An 11,165-nucleotide genomic window follows, 5' to 3' on the forward strand; every position below is an offset into this window, starting at 1 on the left:
TTCACAGCTCCTGTGACTCACCAAGCTTAAGAGCTTGGCTTCATCACTCCAAGATTCTCGAGAAAACTGTTGTGAGTCTAATGTTAACAACTTAGTGCTAGAGGCTGCAGAGAGGCATGGAATGAGTAAGTGTAGGTATGTATGGGCTAAGGGGGTGTTAAGGAGAAAGCAAACCCGAGGTGGGGGAGGAGGACTAGGAGAGGAGATATAAGGGAGGAGTCAAGGGAGACTAGGATGAAGGCCCCGAAGTTTGCAGACGCCAGTTCCTACTTTGTGACTGCATGGTGGATCTCAGTGTATAATGCCTTCTGGATGTCAAAGAAAGAGAGCATTTTTGCCTGGCTCTGTCTAACTTACTGGGCACCTACACATCCAGGTACCTCCCTAGACGTCTTCCTAGCTGATAAGTTTCTGCCATGTGAACTTTGCTTTAGAGATATCACTCTACAGCTGGAAGAGCAGGACTTCCCCGCTCCCCCCCCCCCAAACCATAGAAGATCCTCAGAGCCTCTTTTCTGGCCCTAGTCAATACTGCTCTCCCCTTGTCCTCCAAGGGGTTCCGAAATTACACTGACACCTACTTTGTCATTTCTCATTCTTGGCTCCTAGAATTCTGCCTTTCGAGTCATTATCTGTAGTAGTATAGCATTTAATAAATCTCATGGTGGAGCATTCCTCGATACCCACCCCAATGTTCTGGGTTCCCAAATGAAAGACACACACACACACACACACACACACACACACACACACATACACACATACACACATACACACACTCACACAGAACCTTTATATTTTGATATGCCTTAATCAGCTTAATGGCTGGGCCACTTCCTAACCTCCAAATGTCTAATCCAGCTCCCTCCAATAATCCTGAGTTATTACTTACTAATCCTACACTCTATCTTGGCTGCCCTGGACCCAGTTGGGCAGCCCCCCTTGGGCTGCTCTCCCCTGGCTCCTACATGGTAACTATGTTCTCTGTCCCACACCTTCTGCGGCATGGTGTCTCCTCTTTTCCATCTCTCCCAAAATGGCAGGTCTTCTCTTCTCCTCTTCCTCTTTGTCCCTAGCTTGGGAATCCTCAAAGTCTCGCCTCTGTCTGCCCTGCCTGGCCATTAGCTGCTGGCACCTTTATTTACCAATCAGAACCAACTGGAAGCAGGTTCCCAGAAGCTACATGAGTGCAGATGTTCTCAGACAAACAGTTTTGGAGATACAAATTAACATAAAAATACAAGCAGCCATAATTACCAACACATTTGAGTCTGAAGTGGGTTGGTAACTAAGCTATACCACCTACATGGCACACTGTGTGGCCCTCTGTGGGCTTTCTTTCTTTCTCCTGGAAAATGAGGAATAACTCTGGACTTGGCACTAGCACAGGCTTTGTGAATGGTTTTATGATGATAGCCAGTGTGGTCTAACCTGTGCCTAAGCCAACAACAAAGAGAATGAAACTGGCACAAAGAAGTATCTCATGTCTTCTGTTGACATGGATATGTTGTGGATAATATTATCCGCGGAGGGAGCAGTTAGTTATAAGGCTGCCTCAGAGATACACATAACAGTTCTGGGTTGATATCTGGTTGCTACTCTGTTACTCCAGCCTCCCCGAATCCCCTTCTCTTCCTTTCTTCTATTTGGATAATCACGGATCTATACTAAGGCAGAAAGATATACTACATCTCCACTGGAGGCCCCTCCTTGGAGTGGACAAAGGGATAAACTAGATATAGCAGACCCCAGGGCAATCTCTTGGCCAAGCCTTTTATAAATCAAGGAAGGTAAACAAAACCATTGGTGGCTGACACACAGGAAGGCCCCAGCGACCAGAGAAAGCAGTCTGGATGCAGCTTTTGATAAATCAACCTGGCCTTACATCTCAAAGCCCCAGCATGGGGTCTGTCTGCAAGACAGATTCAGGACTGGTGAGCTGATGCTCCCCAAAGCAGAGGTGAGAGCTAGGGCAAGATTTTCATGATTACAAAGAATATGGGGACAGCCAAGGAGCTGTGAATAAAACACCTAATTGTACCTGAGGTTTTATATTTCATTAAATCCTATTTTAACTGCATGCCTTTTCATCGTGAGTGGGTGGTTACTGCTGAGAGGGTTATTATGCTTAACTATTTTAACAAGAGTTTTGTTACGCGTAAGGGAGAGCAAATTGGCTAGGAAAGTGTGCAAGGCTCTATTTCTCTACTAACTTTATGGTCATGACCAAGCTTGCAAGCAAGACTCAGGTACGAAAGTCTAAGCATAGAATAAAGGAGTGTTGGGCAAAGTGTTGGTGGGAGGGTGGGATGTATTAATTAAAGTGCAGAAACTACATCAGCAAGATACCATGAGGAAACGAAGAACCCACTGGAAGTAGGTTCTGGACATGGTGAAGGTAAACACTCTGGGTAAAGAGAACCCATGCCTTTGTCTGTCCATCATCCTGTCTGAATGTTTGTCCAGTTTGGGCAGAAGTCACCTCTCTACCAGTTGGTAGGATAAAAGGAAAGTGAATACAAAACATCAGTAGAAAGTAGAGAGTTCTCACATCAATCAAGAGAGACCTCCTTCCTCCGGATGCTCGTGACATGCTATCATCACATCTGGTAGAATAACCTTCGTCACAATTATCGATTAGTACTTGATGTTAGCACTTCCCTGTTCTTCTTACCCTAGGCCCCCATTAAGGCAAGGGGTCTGAGCAGATGTGTTTTCAGCACCAAAAATGGTGCCTGATCCTTCAGATGCTCAATAAACATCCACTTTTAGCAAATTATAACCCATATATTTAAGACCAGGCTACTTGGGTTCTACCCCAGCCCCTGATGGCACGTGACTTATCTAGCCTGTGCCTCTATTTCCTGCAGTACAAAAGAGCTATAACGATGGTTCTGTGAGTTCTGACAGTAACAGATACACAGTGTTCAATTGGTGTTAGCTTTTCAGTATCTTCGTCACTGTAGTCATCCTCATTAGAGCGAATCACTGAACTCTACCTCAGTTTCCTCTTCAGAATCCGATTGCTTGCTCATTCAGATCATCTTTGACTTTGGCATCTTTGTGTCTCCTGGTGTTCTGTCTCAGTCACTTTGTTTACTATTGGTTACAGAAACTTCTAAGTCCCAAAGTAGCTTTCTCTGCCAACCAATGTTCAGGGTGCCCAGTGCGCGCTCTCTCTCTCTCTCTCTCTCTCTCTCTCTCTCTCTCTCTCTCTCTCTCTCTCTGTGTGTGTGTGTGTGTGTGTGTACACATAAGAGGGAATTACAATTAGCCAAAGGAAAATAAGCCAGAAAATTAATTTCTATGCAAAGGCATCATATAATATACTTCCGGGACAGATATCTTTGCCTGCCTTGCTGTTTGAGATTATCCACCTGAGAGCTTTTAGCCATTAACGTATGTGGCAAAGAGTTAAGGAAATATCTGATAATGGAATGGCCAGCCCCATGTCACAGAGCTTAGCTCCATGTCTCCATGTCACAGAGCCTTCTGACCTTTGTAGGTAGGTGAGCAGAATAAGGCAAAATAAGAAACTGGGGGAAGGGTAGCAGAAGTTAGAATGAGGTGGTGCTGGAGAACGGCGACCAAGTTCAGAACGGGTAAACAGATGTGGAAACAGAAAATGCTACCACTATAGTCAATGGTGTTCACTGAACATGGCCTTCCAGGTGAAGAGTGAGGACACATGAAGACCACACCCACATAGGTGTGCTCATAAAGTCCCTCTGAAAGAATTCACTAGAAACTGATGAGGTAGATTCCTTTAGGAAGAAAACACAAGTGGCTCCAGATGTGGAGAGGAGTTTTTGTGGAATCTCCCCATGTTTCTTGGAACTATGTGGGTATAGTACTCATTTCAAAGTAGTGTGTGTGTGTGTGTGTGTGTTTGCTGGGGATTGAACCCAGGTTTTGAACTCACTAGAGAAACATTCTTTCAGACACACCAACCTTTCAAAGGGGATTTTAAAAACAGTCATCTGAGAGGGTGAACAGGGGACGGGTTGTGAATATGGACCTACATTTGGTTTCAGTTTATCAGTTCCAAGCTGTGTGGCTTACAGGAAGTCACTTAACTTTCGAGGCCTCTCCCACTGAAGTGAAAGAAAGTTTTCTATGCAGCCTGGATTCTCAAGGCCACTCCTCTGAAGACAGCAGTGCTGTAGCCAAGCATCTACTGGCCCTGTGCAGAGTGCAGCAAAGCCCTTCCTTAGACACAGACCCCTATATGGTCTTCTTTCTGGGTGTCATAGGCCCCCATGAGTGATTGACAAGATAAAAAAGAAACATCTGGAAGGTGTGAGGAAGAGCTCAGAAGAGAGCACCAAGAGGTTTTTCTCTTCCCACCAGAAATTCCACTGCAACCGCTGGACAGTTCCTGGACAGTTCCTGGGGTCCAGCCATACCACAGGCACCTCTAGGGTTCCAAGGGTCCCTAAGGCCACCTGCAGCATGGGATAGGGGAGGGTCAGAGAACAAAGTTAGGCTTGGTCCTGACTGCTGAGAACAAAAGGGAAGAGAATGGGGAAAGAAGAGAAAAGGAAGGAAGGCAGAGTCACTGAGAGCCACAATGGAGAAACAAAGAAAAAGGACAGAAAGGACAGAAGTTTAGGTTTGCAGGAAAAAAAACAAAACTTATACCCACACTGTCCATGAGTCCTAATGTTAAAAGCAAAGCAAGTCAATTCTGTGGTATTATTCCAAAGGAAAGCACACTTAGGCAAGGACACCAAAAGGCCATTATCCTTGGGCTGCCTTACCATCTACATCATCTCCACAAAGTAACAAAGACAATAGATCTCAAGATATCTGTGACAAAGCCCAGGGGCAAGATCCAGTGTAGGACTTGTACGTTCACATGGCACGAGGCTAGAGACCTCAGCATGAGGCCAGCACTGAGGATCCCCAGCCCCACAGCAGGATTATGCAAGAAATGGTAGAAGAACCCAGGATACCTCCTGGAGAAGACTGGCTGGTAGACTTCTTTAGGCCACTGGATGCAAGAGCTCCTTTAGCATTGAAGAACTCTGATGCTACAGAGTGGCTGGTTCTCGTATGAGAGGAAGATCTGACTGTTTTGTAAGGCTCCCCATGGATGGGGTCTTAGGAATAGGAGAACTTTACAAGATTTTTCACACAGTGCTCTAGAATAGGACCAGCCCAAAGCACTGTTACAAGAGGATGACTGAAGGGTCTCCCATTGGAAGGAAGAAGCAGAACTAAGTGGCATCTGATGCCTCACTGGTAGGGTCTGGGGATAAACAAGAACACTAGTGGCTTCAGTGACGCTTGCTTGACAAAGCCAACAGAAGTCACATATCCCATATGTCATTGTCTTAGCCACTGTTCTATTGCTGTGAAGTGGCACCATGACCGCGTCAACTATTGTAAGAGGAAGCATTTCATTGGGGCTTGCTTACAGCTTGAGAGGTTTAGTCCAGTTATCATGATGGGGAGCATGTTAGCAGGCAGGCAGGAGCTGAAGCTAAGAGACACATCCTGATCCATAGACAGAGTGGGAAAGACACTGGTTTGAAGTTTCGAAACCTGAAAGCCCACTCCTGGTGACACACTCATTTCCTCCAAAAAGACCTCACCTCTTAATCTTTCTAATCCTGTCAAGAGTTCCATTCCCTGGTGACTAAACATTCAAAGTAGTGAGCCTATGAGGGCTACTCCTATTCAAACTACCCTGGCCCCCACAGGCTTGGAGCAATGCAACTTTTTGCATTCAGTCCAACTTCAAAAGTCCCCAAACTTTATCACAGTTTCAACACTGTTTATAAAATCCAAAGTCTCTTCTGAGACTCATGAGGATCTCTTAACCGTAACCTTCTGCAAAATCAAAATGAGAAAGCAGGTCCCGTACTTCCAACATGCAAGGAACATATGTTGGAACATACATAGAATACACATAGTCCAACATAGAATATGCACTGCCATTCTTAAGAGAACAAAGGAAACATAGTGAGGAATCATTGGATCAAAGTAAGAAAGAAAGTCAGCAGGGCAAACTCCAAACCCTGCATCTCCATGTCTGATAACAAAGCGTTCATCAGAGCTCCAACTCCTATCAACTTTATTCCTACCACATACTTCTCTGTTTTGGGCTAGTTTCACACCTAGAACCCAGATCTTCTTGGCAGGTACCCCACAGTACCTGGCATTTCCAACATCTTGGTGTCTCCAACAAAATCCAGGCCTCACCCTCACAGCTTCAAGTAATGGCCTCTCTGGGCCTCCATGCAGAGACGCCATGACACATGGCTGGGCTCAGGCATCTTCAAGCCACCCTCTTGTAACAGCTTTCCTTAGCTGCTGAGAGGGGTTCCGGAGACCCTTTCTTGTATCCTTAACTCTACAGCCAGAACCACAGGGCTGAAGCTGCCCAGTTCTGCTGCTTGCTGGGGCTGGAGTTGGGCCTCCGCCTTCAACGACATCTGCATCAGCTTTCTGTTGTTGACAGTTTTCCTTCACTGCAGAAGCTTTCTTTTAATTCATTTGTCTACAAGCTGGAAGCTTAGCTGGGTGGGGTCTTGCTCTGCGATCACCGTAATCCCATGTAGCCTCAGGCTTTTCTTTAACCTTCATATCTCCTTGAGCGGGAATTTAGCTCCATTCCATTTCCTGGTGCTCCTTTTGTCCTAACTAAACATTTTGTATTCTTTTCTGACTCAACTTTACTGTAGATCTGCATTAGAATGACAACTAATAACAACAGGACACGGTCAATTCTAGGCTGCCTTGAAATCTCCTCTCCCAGTTCCATTAATCCAAAACAATTCCATTAATCCAAAAATGTAGCCTCTGGCAAGTTTTTAAGACAAGAGCAGTAAACAGTTACATTCTTTGCCAAAATATTACAAGAACAGTCTCCAGGCCTCTTGCTACTATTCTTCCCCTCTGAAACTTCTTGACCTGTGCCCTCAAAGTACAGATGCCACCCCCAGCATTGTCTTCCATACTCCTTCTAGGATGGCCAGGTAATCATTGCTTAAAGCACCCAACCAGTTTTCTAATCCAAAGTCCAAATGTCTTCCACATCTTTCAACAAACAGGCCTATCACAGCAGTACCTGAGTTCCTGGTACCAACTTCTGTCTTAGTCACTGTGCTGTGGCTGTGAAGAGACACTGCGAACAAGGCAACTATTGCAAGAGAAAGCATTTAATTGGGGGCTTGCATACAGTTTCAGAGATTTAGCCCATTATTATCACCGCGGGGAACATGGTGGCATGCAGGCAGACACTGGAGCAGTAGCTGAGAGCTATATCCTTATCTGAAGGCAGAGAGTGGGAGAAACAATGGACCTGGCTTGGACTTTTGAGACCTCAAACCTCACCACAATCATAAAGAGATAACTGCTAGATGTGGTACCTTGTCATGTACCTGTAATCCCTTCACTTAGGGGCCAAGGCAAGAGAATGAAAAGTTCAAAGTCAGACTAAGCTACACGACAAAATCAGGTACCGAAATCAAATCAGGGCCTTATTTTAGGGGAGAAAAGAACTTACAACTGTGGCAGTGGTCGCAGTCCAGGATGAAGACTGAGTCCTAGGAAGACCCTTCTGCACAGTACATAACCTTACACTGGATGGTAGGTGCCAGGTGTGGAGTCCTAGGTCCTGGGGTGATGAAGAAGCAAAGGTTGTTATGGGGAGGTCATGGTGCTAAACTTTTGTTTCCTGGTGGAGAGGGCGTGATGATCAGCTGATGCACAATCTTGTAGGTTTGTTTGGCTGTCCAAGAAAATCCACCAGGAAGGAACAGTTAAAGTCAGGGAAGACATTGTGTGGGAGGAACAAGGGGATGGAGCTGAGCTCTCTGAATGTAAACCGTCTTCTGCTTAGTAGCTGTGTGGCTTCAAGGAAGTGACTTAAGCTCTCTGTGGTCTCTTTGAAGTAAATAAAAAAAATATTGTTTTTAGATGGATTAAACATTTAGAACATTTATGAAACTTATTTTAGTGTAAAACATTTGGAACATTCCCTATGGATTAGGAAGGAAAGATGATGATGATGATGATGGTGATGGTGATGGTGATGGTGATGACAACGACAACCATGGAAATAATAAAGGTAATGGTGGTGGTGGTAGTGATATCTATTATAATGCTATTTAAAGAGGCAATACATAAGGGAGAAAACCTAGACATTGGAAAGACTTAGAACTCACTTCTATTCTGCTCCAAGCTGTTAGTTCAGCAAAATTCCTTCCCTAAAGAGTTAGAGATGGAAATAAGGCAAAATGTATCTTATTCTATGCTTGGCATGCAATATATTTTTTAGACATATTATTTCCTTTCTCCTTTTCTCCTGTGTCAATGTGTGTCATCAATGTGTCTGGACAGTGGGATGAGAGGCAGGGACATAAATATGAATGAGATGTAGTTTCTGTCCTTAAAAGGCTCAAAGTCCTCAAGAAAGACCTGGCCACACACAAGCATACTGAGCTAAGACAAGAACTATCTCTGTGACATCAGTACAAGGTGTAAGAGTATTGAGATCGTAGAGACAAAAAGACCAATCATCAGAAAGAACCAAGGGAATCATCCCTTAGGAGGCAATGGGATTTGGAAGAAGAATTTTGCTGGGCTGACTGAAGAGGGAAGGGCATCTCAGTCAGCCTAGGGGGCATGCTGAGGCATGTGGTCACTAAAAGAGACACTAGTCTCTGCTTGGAGTCATATTCTCTGTTTCTTTGCCAAGATCCATGGAGGCCTAAGCAGGATATCCCCACTCCCTTGAACCTGCTGTCCATTTGGAGAACAGACAGGAAAAAAACATGGTAATGGTTACACTTGGTCAGCCCACAGTGACATGTGTACACCTCAAGAAGGAAACAGCCAGGAAAGAAAAGCCCATAACAGCAGAACCAACCAGAATGACTTTTGATAAAACAGAGCATGGTGTCACTCCAGACTAAGGATGCTGGCTGGGAGATGTCACATGCTTGTTCTGGCTGATTTAACAGTAGCTGCATCCAGGCCTCTAGGCTACCACCTTGGCTAGAAAAGGTCCCTGAATTCCCAGACAGGGATTCTCAGTCTAAGCCAAGAGTATTAGAATAGGAGGTTTTTGCTGGGAGTACAGTACACTGGCACCCTCAGAACTTCCTGCCAAAGCCAACAACTGACAGGTGCTTCCAGGGAAACCAGATCCACAGCTGAATCTCAGCATTGGCCAGAAGCAACAGTTTCTTCCCCAGGCACATGAGCCAGGTGTGGTGGTGCATGCCTTGAATCCCAGCACTTTGGAGGCAGAGGCAGATAGATCTCTGAGTTTGAGGCCAGCCTGGTCAACAGAGCAAGTTCCAGGACAGCCAAAGCTACACAGAAAAACACTGTCTTGAAAAACAGGAGAAGGAGGAGAGTAAGAAGGAGGAGGAGAAAGAAAAGGAAGAGGAAGAGGAGGAAAAGGAGGAAGAGGTGGCAGCTTTCAGGTATGTGTAGCTGTGTACTTGAGTGTGAGAATGGACATCCATACACATAATATGTGTGCATTGTATGAGTGTGTATCATATATATATATATGTGTATATATGTATATATATACACATGTATATATGTATATATGTATATATATACATATATACACATATATACATGATTGTGAATGAATACATTATGGGTAATATATGGTTGTATATATTTGTATACTTATATATATGTATATATACACATATATACAATGTATAGTATTATATGCTTATGCAAGATTTCAGCATGCATGTTTGTATGTATGTTCAAATGTATCAAATTTTGTATTATATGTCAGATGTATTTATGCAGTTGTGTGAATTGGGTAGGACATGTGTATACACAGCATGTGCTTGTGTACACGGACATGTGCTCTCTGTGCATATGTGTGGTGTGTGTGGCTGTATGGATAAGTGGGAGATGAGAGGCTCAGAGACCATCTTCTCCAGAGCCTAGATACAAGGAGTTGCTTCGTGGAAGGGAAGCCCCTAGGCCAGTGGGAATAGAATACCCACTCTAGTCCTCTTTGCCTCCTTCGTAGAAACCTACTGATCATTTCACAGATCTGTCTGAATCCCACAGAAGTTGTAGATTCCCCTCTGTTCCCAAGTCTTTCGTCCTCCAGTCTCCTGTTCCCAAATTCTGATACTCCACCAACTGGGGTGTCTGTCTTCTCCTGCACTGGGTCCTTCATCTATTGTATCTACTCTCAGAAATGTCTGGGGAATCCTTTCATCCCAAAGATAAAGAACTCGGAGGGCTACACATGTCGGTGATGTTTAGAAAGTATGTGTAGCATCCTGTGTGCCCTGCATGTCAAGGCAGCCATGGGAGCAGGATCTCAGTCTTGATCCAGAGCCTGAAAACCTCAAGATCTGTGAGACAGCAAAAATGGTCAGGGCTTTAGGATCTGAACTTTGAATCCAGCTAACGACTGCCCAGCTGTGCCAGCTTGGGCAAGCCCTGGCCTCCCTCAGATCACTTAGAAAATGGAACCAGCTATACCTAAAAACACCATTCAGCACCCCCCACCCCCCAAATTTAGGCAGAATATTTAAAAGGCAGCATCAAAAGGTTAAAAGTGTCAGGAGTTATTGAAAGCCTTGGGTGCTTCCTGGAGGGAGGGAGTAATGGAATCTCTTGTCTAGGGATGACATCCCCTTTCCTACCCTCCTTTCCCTTCACATCCAGGGAGAGCTACTTTTGCCTGACTGAATACCTCCAGAGAAAGGGGCTGGGGCACTTAAGTTTCTAAAGGCAGAAGAGAGGAGCTGTCCCCTCCTGTAAATTCTCCCAGCAACTGGGTGCATAGTCCTTCCTAAAAGAAATTCATACACATGCAAATGGGAAACTACACTCATTCATACCCACCGCCAAGGATGTGCACACACAGAACATACAGCCCATCATAGGCACTTTTCTACTTATGACACATTCCAGCAGCCGCAGCACTTCACCCACAGGCAGCTTCACGAACTGAAGACTTGGCACAAACGCCGGTTCACATATAAACAGTTCACATCCTACACACACCCCTGCACGACACCGCACTCACACTTGCTCAAGTGCCCACGCCGCACAGTCCCTTCTGTCTCCAGCCCATTTCACACGCCCAGGCATCCCCTCACACTGCTTTGCACACGGCTTGCACATAAACACAGCATTTTTACTACTCTCCATCTCTTCCA

At 45.0% G+C, this 11,165-nt stretch overlaps 1 protein-coding gene across 1 annotated transcript in view; it reads left to right on the plus strand.

The window, feature by feature from the left end:
- Asic2 (acid sensing ion channel subunit 2) overlaps positions 1 to 11,165 on the plus strand; it is a 1,035,978-nt gene that overhangs the window by 762,297 nt on the left and 262,516 nt on the right. The gene's annotated exons all lie outside the window — the stretch shown is intronic.

Source organism: Arvicanthis niloticus, chromosome 6 (genome assembly GCF_011762505.2).
Source record: "Arvicanthis niloticus isolate mArvNil1 chromosome 6, mArvNil1.pat.X, whole genome shotgun sequence".
In the NCBI taxonomy this organism is placed as follows: domain Eukaryota; kingdom Metazoa; phylum Chordata; class Mammalia; order Rodentia; family Muridae; genus Arvicanthis; species Arvicanthis niloticus.